Here is a 21,527-nt window from a genome sequence, read left to right as displayed (position 1 = left end):
CAAATCAATTTCTTTCAAGTATTCTTCTCTCCATTTTTTTTCACCTACGCAAAAAGGACTCTCATCATGAAAGGGGCAACATGTAAAGAATCCCACTCATTCACATTGTATTCTTGTAAGTCTAAAGGCATGCGCAAAAGAAAATCCATCAAAACGTTGCTCTCACCAGGAACATATTCTATTTTGTAAAGGAAGTCTTGTAGACGTATTGACATCCTGGCTATCCTAGCTGAAGCTTTGAACAATCCTTCAGTAGTAAGGAGTTTTACTAAGGGCTTATGGTCAGATTTAACTATGCATTCACTTCCTCAAACAAAACTACGGAAATAATCTAAAGCCCATACAACCGCTAAAGTTTCCTTTTCCATGACAGAAAACTTACATTCAGGAAGGGAAAGTGCCTTGGGCGCATATGCAACAATGGATTCCTTTCCTCTTCCGTCAATCTGGGAGAGGACGCCACCCAAACCTTTATTACTAGCATCAACAGTGAGTACGGATTTAGTGTTTACATCAAAAGGGCATAGCACAGGAGCATGAATTATGGCTTCTTTGACACCTTCAAATTAATTCTTGCATAAATCAGACCACACAAATGTATTATTGCTCTTAAGAAACTGTCTGATGTTGTAAACTTTACTGGAAAAACCTTCAACGAATTTAGCGTAAAATTCCACCATTCCAAGGAAAGATCTTACTTCTTCCTGGTTGGACGGTGGAGGAGCATTACTGATTGCATCCACCAACTTGGGTTTAGTAGCAACACCTTCTGCACACAAAACATGACCGAGGTAAGTCACAGATGTGAGAAGTTGGCCTGGTATATGCTGTTCGCTAAATATAGTGGGCACCTTGCGCCAGTCCAAACAACTCCTATTGATAGGTTAAAGACAACCTTTATTGAAAGCTATCCTAGTGGTAGCCATGGAGAGCAGCCTTCAGGCTAAGTCTTGAAGGAATGTAAAGCAGCTTGTTTTACCAGTCTATAATCTCTTGAATGACCAAATGAAAGGGAACCACACCAGGTATATATATAAAATATATGTATTTACTTCTAAACACACCCTACTAGTCTCTTTATGAGGCTAGAGGTCCAAACACATAAGTTACACATCAAATATTACAGTAAAATAGCACAAATACACGTCAGGCCCTATGGGCGAGCCAAACCATATATTAGAATAGTGGTATAAGAACCACGACTTAACTAGACACAAGGCCTAGAGCCTGTAGAATCGCTGTGACCCCAAGGAACCACCCAAGTTAGTGACACAGGGGACCCACGGGGGCCGTGCACAGTGTGAGAACACAGCCGCGAGCTCTGGTTAGCTTCTATGGGGAAAGTCGTGGTTAGATTTTTAAAGATTAGGGCTACTTAAAGATGAGCTAGGATCAAACCCTTTTGGACTTAGGAAGTTCTAGGGTCAACACCCACGGGAGCATTGGAGTACTCGAGTTACCTCACCCAGGGAAGCCGGTGCATTGGTGTCAAATGGTGTCGGGTCGCGTTGTCGTATTCAATGGGAGCTGGCAAAGAAGTGCTGCTAAACACACAAGATGATGGACGGAATGTTGCACATTGGCAAAACATTCACCCCCAGTCACAGATCTGGGTTTAATCCATCGTTGTTTTCCTCACCAAGCCACCCCAGTTCAGAAGTGCTGCTGCCAGGAAGATGCGAAGTGTCCGAAGAGATCCAAGCCTGGATCAAAGATGAGAAGAACCTGAAAGCAGAGGGGACAGAGTCTGGATCACTAGCCAGTGACCAGGGCACGATAGACAAATGCCCCCCGATGTCGGATGATTTCAGGTGAAGAAGGTGAAGCTTGACTCTTCAGCCACGAGGACCAGGAGGCGTCGAGGACAACCAGCAGCTGGATTCGAGCTATCCCATGTCGAGTGCTGCAGTGTTGGTGCCCGGATTGGACTCAACAAGCCTTGGCAACAGCACCCCACGCAGAAAGTAGAAAATGCTTTGGTGCAGACCAGCAAGGTCAGAGGGACTCACCACGTGGTGGGGAGTCAGGGCACGTCTGGAGCAACCAGGGAAGCCCAAGGAAAATCAGAGTTGCCTTCACAGGGACCCACCAGTCGACGGACCAGGGATCGCGAAGGAGCCTCGAGCTGAAATGCAAGAAGCGGGCTTACGGAACACTCGTGGAGTGTAGGCCCACAATCTTCGGAGCAAAAGGTGCTCGGGCTTGGGCTACAAGTAACCCAAAGCACAACTTCAAGAGAAGTTGAGAAGTCAATGCACTTGCAAATGTGCACGGTGACCAGGAGTTCCAGTTCCACATTACTCACAAGGGCAGGGGGTCTCAGCTTTGCTGGGGACTCAGGTCGGTCTCTGAGAAGTCTGGAAATTTTCTTCCTGGGCTGCAGATACTTCGGAGTCCGGCAGGAGCTTCGGAGGTGCAGACCGGCAATTGCTTTGTTGGTGCCTGCCAAGCACGGGAGACACTCCTTGACCCCAAGGGAGATTTCTTCAGTCCTCTAATCTCGAGTAGAGTGTCGAAGTTCCAGGATTGAGTTGCACAGTTTCGTCCAGGGATAATTAATGTCCTGTTGCCAGGGGTTTCTTACTTATACCTAAGGAACGGGTTGGACTAACTCTGGGGACCCATCTATGGAAGGGTTTGGAAAGAGGGGTGGTCCTCCTCTGAGGTCTGGGCCCGTCCTGGCCCTCCTTACCCTGGTCCTCCTCGGCATCTTTATACTCCTGGTCTGCCTCTGAGGTCTAGGCCCGTCCTGGCCCTCCTTACCCTGGTCCTCCTGGCCATCTTCATACTCCTGGTCTGCTTCTTAGGTCTGGTCCTGCCGCTGGCCCTCCTTGTCCGGGTCCTCCTGGCCATCTTCATACTCCTGGTCCGCCTCTGGGGTCTGGGCCCGTCCTGGCCCTCCCTACCCCGGTACTCCTGGTCATCTTCATACTCCTAGCCCACCTCTGAAGTCTGGTCCTGTCGCTGGCCCGCCTTACCCTAGTCCTCTTGGCCATCTTCATACTCCTGGTCCTCCTCTGAGGTCTGGGCCCGTCCTGGCCCTCCTTACCCTGGTCCTCCTGGCCATCTTTATACTCCTGGTCTGCCTCTGAGGTCTGGGCCCGTCCTGGCCCTCCTTACCCTGGTCCTCCTGGTCATCTTCATACTCCTAGCCCACCTCTGAAGTCTGGTCCTGTCGCTGGCCCGCCTTACCCTAGTCCTCTTGGCCATCTTCATACTCCTGGTCCTCCTCTGAGGTCTGGGCCCGTCCTGGCCCTCCTTACCCTGGTCCTCCTGGCCATCTTCCTACTCCTGGTCCGCCTCTGAGGTCTGGGCCCATCCTGGCCCTCCTTACCCTGGTCCTCCTGGCCATCTTCATACTCCCGGTCCGCCTCTGGGGTCTGGTCCTGTCGCTGGCCCTCCTTACCCTGGTCCTCCTGGACATTTTCATACTCCTGGTCCACCTCTGTGGTCTGGTCCTGTCGCTGGCCCTCCTTACCCTGATCCTCCTGGACATTGTCATACTTCTGGTCCTCTTCTGAGGTCTGGGCCCATCCTGGCCCTCCTTACCCTGGTCCTCCTGGCCATCTTCATACTCCTGGTCCGCCTCTGGGGTCTGGTCCTGTCGCTGGCCCTTCTTAACCCGGTCCTCCTGGCCATCTTCATACTCCTGGTCCGCCTCTGGGGTCTGGTCCTGTCACTGGCCCTTCTTACCCCGGTCCTCCTGGCCATCTTCATACTCCTGGTCCGCCTCTGGGGTCTGGTCCTGTTGCTGGCCCTTCTTACCCCGGTCCTCCTGGCCATCTTCATACTCCTGGTCCGTCTCTGTGGTCTGGGCCCGTCCTGGCCCTCCTTACCCCGGTCCTCCTGGCCATCTTCATAATCCTGGTCCGCCTCTGGGGTCTGGGCCCATCCTGGCCCTCCTTACCCTGGTCCTCCTGGCCATCTTCTTACTCCTGGTCCGCCTCTGGGGTCTGGTCCTGTCGCTGGCCCTTCTTACCCCGGTCCTCCTGGCCATCTTCATACTCCTGGTCTGCGTCTGAGGTCTGGGCCCGTCCTGCCCTCCTTACCCTGGTCCTCCTGGCCATCTTCATACCCCTGGTCCACCTCTGGGGTCTGGATCCGTCCTGGCCCTCCTTATCTGGGTTCTCCTGGCCATCTTCAAACTCCTGGTCTGCTTCTGATGTCTTGTCCTGTCCTGGTCCTCCTCACCCCGGTCCTCCTGGCCATGCTCATACTCCTGATCCACCTCTGGGGTCTGTTCCTGTCCTGACCCTCCTTACCCCGGTCCTGCTTGCCATGATCATACTCCTGGTCCGCCTCTGAGGTCTGGTCCTGCCACTGGCCCTCCTTACCCCGGTCCTCCTGGCAATGCTCATACTCCTGGTCCACCTCTGGGGCCTGTTCCTGTCCTGACCCTCCTTATCCGGGTCCTCCTGGCCATCTTTATACTCCTGGTTCCCCTCTGGGGTCTGGGCCTGTCCCTCCCTCTCCTCATCCTCCTTCTGCTGGACTCTGGCCCTGGACCTTCTTCCAAAACTGTCCAGGCCCGGCACCTCCTCCTGCAGGTCTGTCTCCAGTGCCCCAGAAACCAGTTGTAAGAGTCAACTGGAAGTTTACACTGTGGTTTCTGACACAAAAACTGCATGATTCCAACTGTACAATACCGGAGGCCCATGTTGAGATGTGACGTCATCTCGTGCACCTTTTTCCATTCAACCTCAGTGGGCACGGCACGTGCCAAAAACACAGAGTGCAACGAGTTTGCACTTGGCATGGTGCGTGTGAACCACGGCGCCTCACTGCGCAGGCAGCCCCGGGCGGTGCATACATTTTATAAGTGGAATGTTTCCTCTAATGGTGATGACGCTGAATGTTTTGCTAAGACTGCGGCCTCTCTCCTGGTGTCTCGGGGAGTAAGCCGGGTCCAGGCCGGGTTGCTGGGAATCGAAGCTCGTGCGACAACATTCCCCCGCTCCCCCCCGTACCATAGAGAGGGAAGGCTCCGGCGGCCGGTGATATACGGCGGCGCTTGTGCCCCTGTGTAATGCGTGCGGGCCCCAACGGTGCCACAGCACAGTTAACAGGCCTTGTCTAAATATGTGGCGGCTTCAGGTTGTGAGTCACGGGCTGGGGTGTTTGTGAAGGCGAGGACAGGGGCCCTGGAATGCTAATGTAGGCGATGCGGGTATTAGTAAGGTTTCCTAGAAAAAATAATCGAAAAAAGCCTTGTTATATATGTCGACACCGGAAGTGAAACGTGTCTGCAGCAGTGTACCTTTTCCCAACGTGTATGACATGCATGTCCATTCGCTTGTAGCGCCTAATATCCTTTTATAGCGCGCCTTTCCGCCAACCTGTGTATGTGAAAGAAAAATATATTTTGTGGTACGCTGGCGAGTCCAATATGTCTTCTTTCAGCACTGTAGTGAAAGCATGGCTGTGTTTTTGTGCGTGTTTTATTTATTACAAGATTAACTTGTTTGTGAAAGCCTTGTGCATCACACAAACTTTACCACACACAGACCAGAATTTTTTCAAAACAAGCATCCCGAATACCGACGTTCCCTTGGAGACCGCCCTCAAACCCACCATCTTCAAAACACGAACGGGGGGGGGGGGGATATTGCGCAGTGCTTAGACGTCCTTACTTCGCCACCTCTCCTTCCGGAAAACTTTAAAAGCGTGGCGAAGGGCCATGAAAAACATGACTGACACAATGCAAAACACCAGTCTCATGCTGCCTGAGCCCGACATCCCTTGTGCTAGGAGGACCCAGCCAGTGTGGGAGATTACACAGCTGTAAACACACACCCTTCTGGCAATGACTTTGGCACAATGACAACAGCAAGTGTGCGCGCACCAGAGTCTGCTTAACACCTGCACCAACGAACCAGCACCCGGGCCAGGCCCGGCACTAGTACATGCACCAGCAACCACAGCCAGGGCATCAAACAAACCCAGGGATGGATGGAATGCTTGAATTAATCGCAGCCACTGGCGATAACTCAGGACTGTATCCCAATGCATCGTTTTACGCCCACCATGCCACTCCAGCTCAGACCCAGCCATATGCAAATCAGTCATGAACCTGGTGCTCATGGGAACAATCCAGCCCAAACTGCCAAGCCAGGTTCACCCTGAACTAGAACAAAGCAGCCTAGAACCAGTTTCGTCCCTATTATGGGCTCATCAGCCAGATATAGCTTGATACTACAAGCGCAGTGAACACAGGAACCACGCCTGGGCATACCCGTCACATCTGGGCATCAAAAAACAAAGTGATAGATAGCATGCTTGAATTACACTCAGACACTGGCGATTGCTCAGGCCAAATTCCAATCCATCGTTTTTCGCCCACCATGCCACAACAGTCTGGGCCCAGTCATATGCAAATCAGCCTAGACCCTGCTCCTCATGGGAACAATCCAGCCTGAACTGCCAGGCTAGGTCCTCCCTGAACCAGAATACAAGTAACCCAGGACCGGTTTCATGCTTATTATGGGCTCATCAGCCAGGTATAGCTTGATTCCAGTGGTATTCTTTAGTATGTCACCCTAAGTGGGACGGTATGCCCAGACGTGGCTCTCATGCACACTGTGTCACTGGAAGCAAGCTATACTCAGCTGATGAGCCCATAGCAAGGGCAAAACTGGTCTGGTTTGCTTGTGTTCCAGTTCAGGAAGGACCTGGCTTGGCAGTTCGGTCTGGACTGTTCCCATGGGTGCAGGGTCAGGACTAATTTGCACATATCGGCATCCAAATTGAGGTTAATGGTGCAAAAAATAACGATGGACTGGGATGCAGCCCAAGTACTTACCAGTGGCTGAGATTAAGTCAAACATTCCATCCATATTTTTTTGTATACTCCAGCAACCAACCAGCATCTGCTTCAGCACCATCTCCTGCACTATGAATTGCTCTAGCACCAAATCATGCATGAGGACTTCACCGCCCCTGCGTCATCACCCACGGCAAAAACCACACCAGCATCTGTTTCAGTACCATCTCCTGCACTAGTACAGCAGCAAATAGTGCACCATCACCCACACCAGACCACACCGGCATCTGTTCAGCATCATGTTCTTGAATAGTACTTGCTCCAGCACCAAATCATGTACTAGCACCCTCACTGCACCTTCGCCTTCACCCGCACAAGTAACCACACCAGCATCTGCTTCAGAACCATTGCTTGCAGTACTAGCTATAGCAGTAAATAATGCATTAGCACCTCACCCGCACGTGCACCATCACCATCACCCGTAGAAGCAACCACACTAGTGTCTCCTTCAGCACCACCTCTTGCAATAGTACTGACTCCAGCAGCAAATAATGCACTAGCAACTCACCGGTGCCTGCACCATCACCATCACCCACCTACACACAGAACCACAACAGCATCTCCTTCAGCACCACCTCTTGCACTAGTACTGGCTCCAGCAGCAAATAATTCACTAGCAACTCACCGGTGCCTGCACCATCACCATCACACACCTACACACACAACCACACCAGCATCTCCTTCAGCACCTCCTCTTGACTAGTACTAGCTCCAGCAGCAAATAATGCACTAGCAACTCACCGGTGCCTGCACCATCACCCACCTACAAACAGAACCACAACAGCATCTCCTTCAGCACCACTTCTTGCACTAGTACTAGCTCCAGCAGCAAATAATGCACTAGCAATTCACCAGTGCCTGCACCATCACCTTCACCCACCTACACACACAAGCACACCAGCATCTCCTTCAGCACCGCCTCTTGCACTAGTACTAACTCCAGCAGCAAATAATGCACTAGCAACTCACCGGTGCCTGCACCATCACCATCACCCACCTGCACACACAAGCACACCAGCATCTACTTCAGCACCACCTCTTGCACAAGTACTGGCTCCTGCAGCAAAAAATGCACTAGCAACTCACCGGTGTCTGCACCATCACCATCACCCAGCTACACAAGCAACAGCACCTTATGTCTTTCAGCACCACCTCTTGCACTAGTACTGGCTCCAGCAGAAAAAAATGCACTAGCAACTCACCGGGGCCTGCACCATCACCTTCACCCACCTACACATACAACCACACCAGCATCTCCTTCAGCACCACCTCTTGCACTAGTACTGGCTCCAGCAGAAAAAAATGCACTAGCAACTCACCTGTGTCTGAACCATCAACATCACCCACCTACACACACAACCACACCAGCATCTCCTTCAGCTCCACCTCTTGCACTAGTACTAACTCCAGCAGCAAATAATGCACTAGCAACTCACCGGTGCCTGCACCATCACCATCACCCTACTGCACACACAAGCACACCAGCATCTACTTCAGCACCACCTCTTGCACAAGTACTGGCTCCTGCAGCAAAAAATGAACTAGCAACTCACCGGTGTCTGCACCATCACCATCACCCAGCTACACACACAACAGCACCTTATGTCTTTCAGCACCACCTCTTGCACTAGTACTGGCTCCAGCAGAAAAAAATGCACTAGCAACTCACCGGGGCCTGCACCATCAACATCACCCACCTACACATACAAGCACACCAGCATCTCCTTCAGGACCACCTCTTGCACTAGTACTAGCTCCAGCACCAATTATTCCACTAGCACCTCACCAGTGCCTGCACCAACACCGCACCAAAAATCACATAGCATTTGTTTCATTGTCATCATCTGAACCAACTCTTGTTGCAATGCAGAAACTGCTCTTACACCAGCACCTCTACCACACAAAACCTGCACCTACATCCCTTACAGCTGTAGCACCAGAGACACTGAGGCTGTGACAGGTGGAGGCAAGTGACAGGGCACTGTAACAGAGATTCTGGGACAGGAGCCAATGGGGAAAGGAAGAAAGGAACATTGAAATATTAACATAAGACAGTAGGGCAGTGAGATTTGAACTCTGGGCAGTCACATTAATACTACTACCTGGAAACAGGACCCAAGACTCATGTGGATAGTGGCACCAGGCAGAATAGAGAATGAGACATACCCTTGGACATGAAGACACAAGAACTGAATGGAGAGACACTGGTATTAGAACAGGAAGACACAGACACTACTAAAGGACATTGAGGCCGTGTTATGGTACCCCGATATAGGCTCAGGTAGTAACCAAACCTTCCACCTATATTTCCCCTGCCATTACACTACATAACGGTTCTTGGTACTGACCTTTTACCTAGTTACGATAACATGGGGTTTTCTCCGAAAACTAGCCTCATTCATTATACATGAGGATTCTTGGAATCTCAGCAGGACTACCATCTCCTGCATAATAACTATGTATAAGGGTCTTTCCTTCCGTCATCCTAAGTCCAAAATGACACAGCAAGGTAGATCCCCTGAGGCTACCACTTTGGGTATATAAACACCATACCTTGACTGCGGCACGGAGAGGAAAAATATGCTTTCACAGTATAACACATGTTCTGAACCAATAGAAAACAGAAACAGAAAGGCATGAATTCCATAGCAGGGGAGTGAATTCGAAAGCAGGGGAGACAGTGGGTTTGTCAAGGGGGCACAAACCCTGAGGCAGGGTCCTAGGTACCCTGCGACAGTGGGACCACAGACAAGGGACAAGAGGAAAGGCCACTAGAGATGGAGACATAGACAAGGACATTGAGTAAGGAGACACTGACATAGTAGGCATGAAGATAAAAATACTAGCATAGGGAGACATACATGAGTGGACAGGAAGGCACGGACTGAAACAGGTTGAAACGGACATTGGGATAAGGAGAAACAGATAGTGGGGTAGAGAGTCATGGACACGCTTCAGGCAGAAACATAATATAACACAGGTATTCTAGGACAGAGAAAAGGTGACACTAGAACAAGTAGATATAGGCACTGTATCAGGGAAAATATAGGTGGGTACGGGACATGATGACAGAACTACTTGGACACTAAGGAATGGACCCTGCAATAGTAAAAAGCAAACTTACAGAGGCACAATTACTGGGCTTGGGAGACACAAATACTGATACACGGAGACACATTTGATAGAAACTACTTTGTGTGCCGGTGTGCTCCTTGTGAAAGAGAGCAGAATGCTGTTATTCAAACAACCAATGGCTAAAGTGAGCTGACCAACTGCCCCATGCTACGTAGTTATAGTTAGGTCTGAGTTTCCATGGGAAGTGTGTTGTTTGTTTTGGTAATAGTTTTGTCGCCGTTTGACAAATCTTCATGAAACGTTCCCAAAAAAAGCTCACCCACCTTTGCTCTTTCGTGGAGAGTTTTGCACCAGTTCACTATGCAAGAAAATGGGTGGGGTCCTCAGTGGCGTAGCTAGGGGGGGGCGTTGGGGGCGGTCCGCCCCAGGCGGCACTATTTCGGGGGCGGACAAAGGCATTCAGATAAGGCTCGGCTAGCTTTCGTGGACGTTCGGGGACGGACAGAGAAGGAATCGGACTTGAGCAATGTCCTCTTCTTTTCTGTGCTGGCAGCTGTCCCCCCCCTCTCCTCCTATCATTCCCTCTCTTTCTGTCTTGCTCCTCACTTACTGAAAACCGTAACTTGAAGAAACGGTTCACAACCTCTCTTTCCTTCTTTCATTTAGTTGCTTCCCTGTGAAATGGATCCAAAAAAGAAAAACACTCTTGCGGGGAAATGGCCTTTTTCTGAAATTTTTCTATTCCAAAGTGCAGCGGGATGGAGAGAAATAGAAGGTTTTCAATATGAAAAATAAATACATAACTAAATAAAGCAAGACAGAGTGGTTGCAAAGTGGCCAGATTGGTTTTATTCACATCCAAACACATCAGCCTCACTTTACAGACTTTGCCAGTGAAGCGCTACTTTTGTTTTCTCGTCTTTCTTTGAACCGTATTGTTGTCCCCAGGTGGGGAAGTGCACCATTCCCGTAGGGACTGCAATACCTGGTTGATGGGTGGATTGGAAAACAAAATGTGTACCATGGCTCTGTTTATGGATGTGGTTTTAAACCATACTGCTTACGTTTATTAAGGATATAAGCAATGGACATTGAAACGGTTCCCTTCAGAGCCCTGTAGTCATGTCCTTAACTTTTCAGGTAAAACCACTCGCTGATTTCTGAATAGTGAGTGAGAGAACGTTAAGGTAACCATGTTGTTTCTGCTTACATTTCACATGCTTTATTAATCTTGCATTACCTATGAGTGTTTGCTTTTACTTTTTTCTTTTTTTAGGCAGCATATTACTCTTATCAAGTGCATAATTTGAATTGAGCCACATCCAAGTGTTTATAGCGGGCACAATTAGGTTATAGCTAAAGGCAGTGCGAGTTTCTCTCAGTGGGGCAGTATGGTGTTCAGTGGGGGAGAGGATGTGGCACTATGGCCAGAGCCGTCGAATTTGAAACTGGGGAACTGGGTTCAGCCTTCATGACCAGTCCACCAGACCACTCTACTGAGGGAGCATATTCCCATGCTAGACCTTACAAGGCCAACTAGACCTTAGAAGGCTTGATGTCTTAGCACAAGCAGGTGTACCCTAGTGGTGTCAATTGTGAGTTAACCTTGCAGGCCTGTCCACCACAATCCATATTGAAGTTCATCTCCAGTCTTGCGGGCAGGCCTACGAAGCAGCACACCCTAGAGCAACAGTGATCCAGTCACTTTGACTCTGTCACTGAGGTCACATGAACCTTGAGCAGGTTAGAGCGGTGCAAACGGTGTGACCGCACTGGGTACCTATTTCAGGTGGGTGCGTAGTGTTTGCAAGTATATTATGGTTTAAAAAAAAAATTGCTGCCTCCTTCCTGGCCTCCAGCAATTTTCAGAAACAATAAAAATGTCATGATAACTTCAGTGATTAATGTACTTCCTAGAGAGAGATCCGAGTTTTTTCTAGTGGAAGGGTTGACTCCTGGAAAGGTAGCACAGAGGGTTAATGTGCCTGCTGCAAAGAACATGTACCATGCAGATCACAAAGCGCACTGCTTTAATGGGGGGACCATGATGAATGGTCATTTAATGTCAGCTGTAGATGATGGATCCCTGAACAGTGCCATGTATGTGCATGTTTGCACTGTGCTGAGGGAATTACCAGGTAATTGTTCACGCAGCTCTCTGATGGATGTCACATGCGGTTTTTCTGAGTCCCCAGATAGATCATGCAGTCTGTGTGTTCTCTTTTGTACTGCCAGTCACCGGTGTATTCAACTGTGTAGCCTTGGACCGTGTCATGTATTTGTATGTAGCTTGCATGATCGAGGTAACTATTAGCGGCGATACTACGTGTCTCTCGGTCCTCTTTCAAGTGCTTGCCGTCCTTTTTCCCCAGCAACCCCCCCCCCCCACCCCAGGGGCGGCAATCTGAGGGATAGCCCCAGGTGCCACAAGTTCTAGCTACGCCTCTGGGGGTCCTAAAATTTAGATTTTCGACGTTAATTCCCATGAGACAGTTTGCTCTGTGACACAGAAAAAATGGCTGAATCGAATTCACCAAATTTAGCAAAAAGTTAGAACTCTACTCAGAAAGCCTCCTTTTTGTGATATGGAGTATATTTGTTGATCCATTTTTGAGAAATTAGCTTTTAAAGTGGTTCTTGGGTTGGGCTAAAAGGGGTTAAAAAGTCATCTGATTGGCTGGGGGAGCATTTTTTTCTTTCGTGCAACCAAGTGATATGATTTAATGGCCGCTACTCAGAAGAATGTTGCAGTCATTACTGAAATTGTGCCTGTGTCCTGAAAAACGTTTATAAACTAGTTAAAGGACACGGATAGGGACACCCCGATCCCTTGTCACTTGTGGTAGGGTCAAGAATCCCACTCAAAGGCAAACATTTTTTTAAAATTGTGCCTGGGAGACCATGGTACTTGCTGCAGAACCCGCAGCCTTACAGTGAGGTATCACAGTACTCCCATGGGAGCTGCCACTCAAGCTTCAAACTCATGCTACCACGGTACTGTACAAGCTTCCTCTGGGAAGCTTGCATAGTTCCAGGGAACTTTGGGGTTGAGTCTTGAGTGGCAGGTACCACAAGATTACCTGAAACACAAAAAGTATAGGTTGGGTGAATGAGTGTGCATGGAGTGGTGGGTGCAGGGTGTGGCCAGAGGCCAGGCAATGCGGCCACACCCCACTGCTCTCAGCCAAAGTCTTTGCTGGCCTGAGTGAAAAACTGGTACTGAGGCAATTCTGGTTCAGACAGCACAAAGTGCAGTTTTCTACTAAAGGCCTCAAAAACCTTCTGTCACCATTAAATTATAGGGGAGACGCGTCGCTGTTTGTGGCCGCTCTATTGCAGGACTACGAGCCCCAGGACGCTGAGGGGCAGGGCGGACACCACCAGTCCCTCCCTCAATATTTGGGGGAGCATTTATTGGTCTGTCACCTTCCGCCGCGCGGGACGCGGGTGGGCGGGCGCCGGGCTAAGCCTGTGCAAGGGGCGGGCCGTCTGAGGCCGTCAGAAGTTGGAGGAGACTGGACTGGGCCATCCCTCTTCCATCTGGCTATTGCTGCAGTTGCTCCACAGGTGAGCAAAGGTTATTTTTATTTAATCACACCGTCTTGCGTTTCTATAGTGCTTTTAAAGTAACTATGGGGAAGCGTACGGTACTGACGGCTGTTAGACCCGCCACAACGAGTATTGAAAGCATGTTGGAAAGGGCCGTCAGTATTGTGAGCAATGAAATCGAGCTTACCGAGTGGCGTCTTTCCCTTGGCTTAGGGCAATCTGCACAATCTCTGGGTCCGATTGTTGAAACTATTGACTTAATTGTATGTGACCCTGATGTTCCTGCTTTGGTTTGTGAAGAGACTTGTGACGTCACTACATCAAATCCATCTGAATTAAATACCGTAACAGTTAATGCTCCTCCTCCGGGGGCAAAACGTAAGAGGAAATCAGCAAAGACAGTGAGCGTTAAGAGAATACAACCAATTCGCCCATGTTCTACTCGCACAACATTAAATTCTTGGATTCGCTCATCCTCTAATTTCACAACTGTTGAGGCCCACGTGCATGCTCCAATGATTGAATCCCCTCATCACTCCATTGGAACTCAGACTGAGAATGATCTTCAGTTTTCTATTATTGGCAATGGCAGCTGTAGTGGTGTAATTGATATGAATCATTTTATGGACACTATCACCGACCGCGTTAAGCTTGCTCTCGATAGTTTTTTATCCTCTTTGAAAGATCGTATTTCAGCTGCTTCTCCTGTTCAGTCTGCCCAGCCCGCACAGCCTGTGCCCCAAATTATTAATATTGACCCCCAAGTTGATGCTAAAGTGTCTGACACCATTAGTGTTAGAAAGCAAACACGAAATGCACTCTCTAATAATAACTCTATTCGCTGTCAAATCACTAATGCTCTACCTAATCTAAATCCGGGAGTCAATGATTGTGCGACATGTAACAAAATTCGTACGTGTCTTGAAACCAGGGGCAACACGGGGGCAAAAAGGCTTATGGAACAGGTTGATAGAAGCAGGACTAATGATGGCAATTTGATAAATAATATGACATCTGTCAGTAATGTTCTTCACACAATAGCAATGGTATGGATAACATATCACAAGAAGGCGCCACTGACCCAATTTCTATGACTTATACTGAGGGTAATAATATGGTGCTAAACTTATCTCCGGAGGCTTGTCCATATGTTGTGGTTCTAGCAGGTGTTGCCCCTCTAAGAAAAGATCAGACAGAATCCTGGGAGCAACTACGCTGCAAGTGTGTTGATTGGCTCTCTAAACATAAGAGATTTAGGCCATCCTTAATTGAGAATATCATTATGGCACGGCGAGTGGGTTGGTTGGGTATATTCCCCAAATCTATCAAGGGGGACTGCATAGTTATCAACTTCCGTAGGCAATCAGTGGCAAAAACCATACTGTCACCACAGATGGAGTAGACAGATCTCAGCACTAGCATATGGGCGCTACCCTTAGGCAACTTTTATAAACCCACATTTGTGGCATCTTGCTTTATTTTGCCTAACTCCATTCCAACACTCAACAGATTTACACCCTTATCAGGTTTGGACTGTCAAGATTGACTGTCCTTCCCATCAACGAGTGAAGTATTAACTGAGGTATCAGAATTAGCACTGACTCGAACACGTCCTCAGCCTAGCAAATCTGACATAACGATTATAGGGAATGTAGATCTGACACTTAAAATATTGAGTTGGAATGTTGCCGGTCTGGTATCCAAATTAAACTTACCAGACTGGAAGGAGGTAATAAGTAGTCAAGACATTGTAATGTTTCAAGAAACTTGGGCGACCCGGGAGTTGTTTATGGAGGGTTTTGAATGTTTTAAAACTTTATCCCCCATCCCTAAATTAGGCAGGCCTGCTGGCGGCCTCTCTACCTGGATAAAAATCAAGGCAGGCAGCCGTGCTAGAACCTTGCAAACCAACAGTGTTACATTTCAAGTAACCCTCTATACTCGGGGGGTCTCACTTTATTTGATTAATTTTTATAATGATGATTTTAAAACCGTTCCCAATATGAACTTTTCTGAGTTGTTTAATTTCATCTTAAAATTACAAATTGATAATTGTGGTGCCCCAATTAAGGGCATATGTTTAGGTGGAGATTTTAATGTTAAAATCCCAAGGGACATTTACTCGGCTGTCCAACCCACCACTAGGGGTTCGTTGAGCAAAAGAGGTGAGCAGTTAGTGAACCTCCTAAGCTCGATCAATTTTCTTAATGTTATGGAGATTGCAGCCGCGCCTTCTAGTGACGGATGTAGAGTACCGACCTACAGAAGTCGAGGTTCAGTATCCACTATTGATTATATTTTCATAACTGGTTCCCTAGAAAGCTATGTGCTAAGGGCCGAAGTAATCCCAACATTACAGGGAGACCATGATCCTATTAATACTATCTTAAGTTTCACACATCGCCCAACGTATGATCATACGCACGGGGCAAGTGATCTAACAACGACATCTGATAATCTTAGACTTGTGTGGCGTGGTATTGACAATAATGCATTATTTGAAAGGATGATAAAATTTTATCCTGATTTGATTAACACCTGTCTGACATTTAGAGAACGCAATGCAGAGGTAGTTGGTGCCTTCTCAGAGCTTTGTATTGGCATTAAAAAATTAATGTCTAAGCCAAATAAGAGTATTAATTCTGACCCAGGCTGGTTTAATGCAGATTGCTCTGCAGCTAACAGAGCATTAAGGAAGGCACTTGTAAGTAAACCTAGAGTTAGCTCTCTTGTGTCGTCACTTAGGAGGTGCTATAAAAGAGCTATCATATGCAGGAAGAAGGAGCTTAATAATGACCACTGGGCTAACCTTGTTCGGGCAAATGTATTAAAAAATGGAAAGGACTTTTGGAAGGCTGTTAAAGGTATGAAATCTGTGGGAAACACAGCCTCACCAATTAGTTGTAACATTTCCAGTGAGTCTTGGGAGGCACACTTTAGCAAGATTTATGCTGCCCCGGACCCTCGTGAATCTAATAAGGAGTACACATAACCACCAAGATTCAGATTGAATTATTTGAAGTTGAGGAGGCCATCGCTCAGAGCCTGGGGGGCAAAAATCCCGGGCCGGATGGTCTCCCTATCGACCTTATTAAAAGTTATCCCGATTTTTGGGCACCACTACTTGTAAATGTTTTTAATAATTTGACAAATTCATCTATTCCTGAAACCTGGTCTTACAGTACTATAGTTCCAATCTTTAAGAAGGGGGACCGGTCAAACCCGAGCTGCTATAGACCGATCTCACTGATTGATAATACTCTGAAAATTTTGGGGAGGGTATTATTTAATAGGATCAAGTCATGGGCTGAGGACTGTCAGGTCTTACATCCATGCCAGTTGGGGTTTAGGAGTAAGGTTGGCACTGTGGAACAATGCCTTAACCTTAACCTGATTATCAGTAACTACAATATAGTTAAGAAAACACCTGTGTATCTGGCATTTATGGATCTTACGTCGGCCTTCGACTTTGTAAATAGATCTCGGCTGTGGTCAACTCTTTTAAATTTTGGGTTAGACGACTCATTAGTCTCCTTTCTGGCATATTTGCACAGAGATCTAAAAGCCAGGGTGCGTATTAGTAGGGACGGCGAGATCTCTAAAGCTATTGAAGTTGGTAGGGGGGGTCAGGCAGGGTTGCGTCCTGGCCCCCCTCTTATTCATTTTGTATATCAATGATCTAACCAAATCCCTGGTGACTTTAACTCAAGATGTCCCGATTATTAATGGAAACAAAATCCCTGCATTGTTATATGCTGACGATGCAGTACTAATGGGGTGTACTCCTAAAGCCCTACGCACCCTGGTTCATGGTTTTGTGGAGTTTATGGCAACCGTAGATTTATGCACTCATTTAAAAAAATCATTTCTGATGTCATGCGGGTCTAAGAAGCATTTTAACTTTTCAATTGTTTCAAATTTTAATCAATTATTAAGTACTTGCACTTTCCCGTATCTTGGGTTGGTATTCGCATCTAATGGATTGTGGAATGATCATGTGGCCCACTGTAAAAGGAAGTTTATGAATTCTATTAATACAATACTTGAGATACCTAAGCCAAGAAACATAGAGGTGGTGCCTTCAATTGTTAAAATGTACAGATTGCAATGTATACCAGTTGCTACATATGGGGCGGAGGTTTGGGGGAACACGACTAGTACTCCCATTCAGTGTGAAGAGAATAGATTTTGCCGCAAAGTCTTGGGCGCACCATTTTCCTCCTCTACGTATGCTGGTCATAGCGAACTCAACCTACCGTACATAGAGGATTACATTAAGGCTCGCCCGACTTTGTTTTGGCTGAGAACTTGGAAAAACCCGGCTGCACAATTGACAAGAGAGATAATCTTAGATTGTTTGAAATGTGACAAAGGGATGGACATACCGTGGTTGGCAGCAGTCCACAAAAGCTTAAGTAGTGTGAATATGGAAGGTCTCTTTTTAAACCCCTTAGACCATAGCTCTATTAGTATTAAATCTCTTGAAAAAACCCTTTATGCATTATATAAAGAAACAAGATTAGCAACGGAACGTAAAAAAACTTCAGTTGCTAGATATATGCAAATTGAGAATGTGATCCCAGCGATGCCCAGATATCTTTTAAAATCAATTGGCCGCTGGGAAAGGGGCTTATTCTTCCGGCTAAGGACAGACACGATGAAATATCTGTTGTCATTTCCTACCGGTTTTACTGCCAACCTCGATCTTTTATACTGTCCTTGTAATAACATACATAAGCAATCAATGTTACATTTTTTATTTTTCTGCCCTTATTACTCACTTCTCACTAAAGATTCCTTACCCCATATCTTAAAGCTCGACATGTAACTGATTATAAGGCAGCCTATGTGATGGTACTAGCTATAACTGATGATGAACTATGTTTTCGGGTTGGATCTTTTTTTAAAACGGCGGTGCGTACTCATAACTCTATGCACCCCGGTTTAATTCAAATGTTTTTTGTTTTAAATTTCTGACCCGCACGTTTTTATTTGATTGTATTTTTGCTAATTTTATTGTATTCATTTAATGATTCTGATTTACATTTTTAATAGGATTGTATAATTATGACCTATCTACTAATACTGGAGACCATTTTAATTGTAATGAATTGTGTTTCTTTTAAACTTGTACTTTTATGGATATGTTGTTTTTATCCGAATAAAGTTCATATTGATTGATTGATTGATTAAATTATAGCTGTGAAACTAAGTGGAAATTAACTTTAAATCATTTTGCTAGCATTTTCCCAGGCAAGATGTGAAATAAGAATGTTAGTCTTACCTGGGCTTGTCAATGGAAAATCTAGCCTAACCTACACAGAGAAAACATCTTTTTGTTATTTGATCACTGTGAGGGCACACTATTCTTAATGTGCATTATTCGTCCGTGGCAAGCCTGGCTCTCCCACAGAAAAACACTGGGTTGCACAACACCAACATATAGTGCTGAATTTCAGTTTGGGGGCAGCAAGAAAAATGGTTCAAGGACTCGTTTAAAAAATAATTTAAAATCCAACTTCATGGTCAAGTGGAATTTGTATATTAGTATTTTGACAATGACACTTTTAGAAAGTTGTCATTTTCCTGCCTAATCCTAAAGGGGCCTTCCTTTCTGTCATTGTCAAGTGTCACCTGACTGCTGATTGCTCCTCTGTGGTGAGATGTGAGTTGCCCCCAGACAGTGGACAAGGGTGCTTAGGTGTGGAGAGGTATTTTCATTCCTTAAGCAGGATTGCCTGGGGGCTGTGCCCAGCCCCTTCCTGAGCTTCAAAGGATGCCTACCCTGTCACTAGCACACGTAGCTCTCACCTAGGTCTGCCTACCTTTTGTCTTGCTAGTCATCTTAGCTCCTAACCCAGTGAGAGGGATAGCTGACGCAAAAGTGATTTGGAGTGACCGCAAAAGAGTGGTTGCCCATTATCATAGCCAGTCCTCTGGGTTGGTACAGGGAGCTCTGACCAGGGGAGAAAGATTCGGTGACATTTGAATTAAGTGAAGAATGGCTCTGTGGGACAGTTTACAGTGAAACACACAGAAGTGTTGAAAAATAGGTAGGGTCATCCCTGGGAACATTTACCCCATTAACTAGCATTGGCACAGGTTTGCGCTGGGCATAGACGTGGTATCCCTAGTACCCTCTTCAGAACACTCCTGAAATTGTAATGATCACAAGAATGGCTGCCCTGTGGTCTGAAACCTGAAGTAAGACTGGATCTTCATGCCTTAAACCCAGGACCCCAGAAGTGACTCTAAGGGTCAGTTGGCTGCCTCCTGGTTGAGGTATAGGAACACAACAAGCTTCCAGTGGCCTTTCCCTACAACTGCCCAGTTGACCAGAACCAACTGGACCTGCCCTGGACCCTGCTTCTGTCCACTGTAGGAGTGAGCCCTAAGCCCAAAGTGGTGCACGCAAGGTTCTGGATACTTGGCTGGTGTTAGAGTGTACTCCTCCTGTCCTCCAAACTGTAAGAAGTGGGACTTAAAAAGTTTGTGCCAACTTTCTGCTTGAAGAACCACTGGCGACCAGGACCGACGTCGAAGTTGCAGCCATCAATGTCGAATCTAAAGTCGGCCTCAGCTTACTGGTTCACCCCATTGAAGAAGATAGGCTTCCAGAAACCTTTCTAAGTACCAACATAGAGGGCTTCATCAGGACCGATGCCAAACAGCAGCCTGTTGAAGTCGAGACTTCACTTGCTTGTAGCTTTCCCGCCTTCATTGATGCCTGCACTGGGACCCCGCTCTTCAGCAAGCCACTGTCATAAAGCCCTGCTTAGGATGCAGCTTCCAGCTTGCCATGCCGACGACTCTTTGACAACACCTTTTTCTCCATAAAAGTTTATAAACCAGAAGTTGAATTTGGTCTCTGTATCCAGCCTGATCTTCATTGCGGTCAGCCTTCACTTTTAAATTTGACCCAGTTTATCATGACCCTTTGTGCTTTCTTGCCCTATTTTTTATTCAAACGTGAAAAATTCATATCTCCGGTTCTAATAATTGGACATTTGTCATTTTGGTGTCATTTTGTTTATTAAAATGTACTCTATTTCTTTTATTTGGTATGGGAGTTTTCTTGGGTTGTGTTTTCTCTTTATTACTGTGTGAATGCTGCATAAATACTTTACACATTGACTATAAATTAAGCCTGACTGCTTTGTGCCAAGGTACCAGAGTCTTAGGTATACATTTATTTAGAGACTTTAGTGGTTCACCCTGTGGAAAGTTAAACACACCAATTTCCCACTATCATTGCCACTTCCAATTAATTCTATGCAAAGCTCTGTGTGGATGTGTGGGTCTGTGAGTGGGAGGGTGAGTGTGTGTGTGGGTCTGTGACTGGGTCTGTTGGTGGTGCTATGGGTCTGTTAGTGGGTGTGTGAGTGGCTATGTGGGTCTGCCAGTGGGTTTGTGAGTGCCTGTGTGTGTCTGTGAGTGGTTATGTGAGTGGTGCTATGGGTCCCATTGAGTTTTAATTTCTGTGAAATGCGTAGCAGGGCCAGACTGGAACCTCATTTTTTTCATGAATTTCTGTGATTTCATTTATTTATTTTTAATTCTTTTTTCTCCTGGCGGTGTCCCTATGGGACCCCAGAACCAAGGCTAGGGGATTAGGAAATTCTTACCCTGCCCCCTTTTATTATTTTTCACGTTTGAGACTTGTGCTGTCTCCACCTACTGACAGGAAGCTGCACCAGAGAGGACAGAACTGGTTTTGACTGAGCACAGGGCTTCTCTGCCACCAGAGAACAATGGTTTTGGAGTATAAATATTGGGGCCCAGACCCCAGAACTTTAGATCACTTCTGGGAATCAAGAGGATCCTTTGCCAAGGAGAAGAGCCGGAGAAGCTGAGGAGGAATACTGTTTTGCTGTCTGGGGTTGGCCTGCAGTGGCTACTTGCTGCCAAGGAAAGGAGAAGGACTTTGCTGTTTGCTGTGTCCCCTTCTTGAGGAAGATCTCCAAGGGCTTGAAATAGAGCTTGCCTCCTGTTGTGAAGTCTCAGGGACACAAAGACTTAATTTCTTTTGTCTTTCTGCATCTGGAACTACTGTTTCAGCTGCCACAGAAGGGCATTGCAACAC

This window comes from Triturus cristatus, chromosome 2_1 (genome assembly GCF_964204655.1).
Source record: "Triturus cristatus chromosome 2_1, aTriCri1.1, whole genome shotgun sequence".
Lineage (NCBI taxonomy): Eukaryota > Metazoa > Chordata > Amphibia > Caudata > Salamandridae > Triturus > Triturus cristatus.
Note: the sequence above shows the minus strand (reverse complement) of the source record.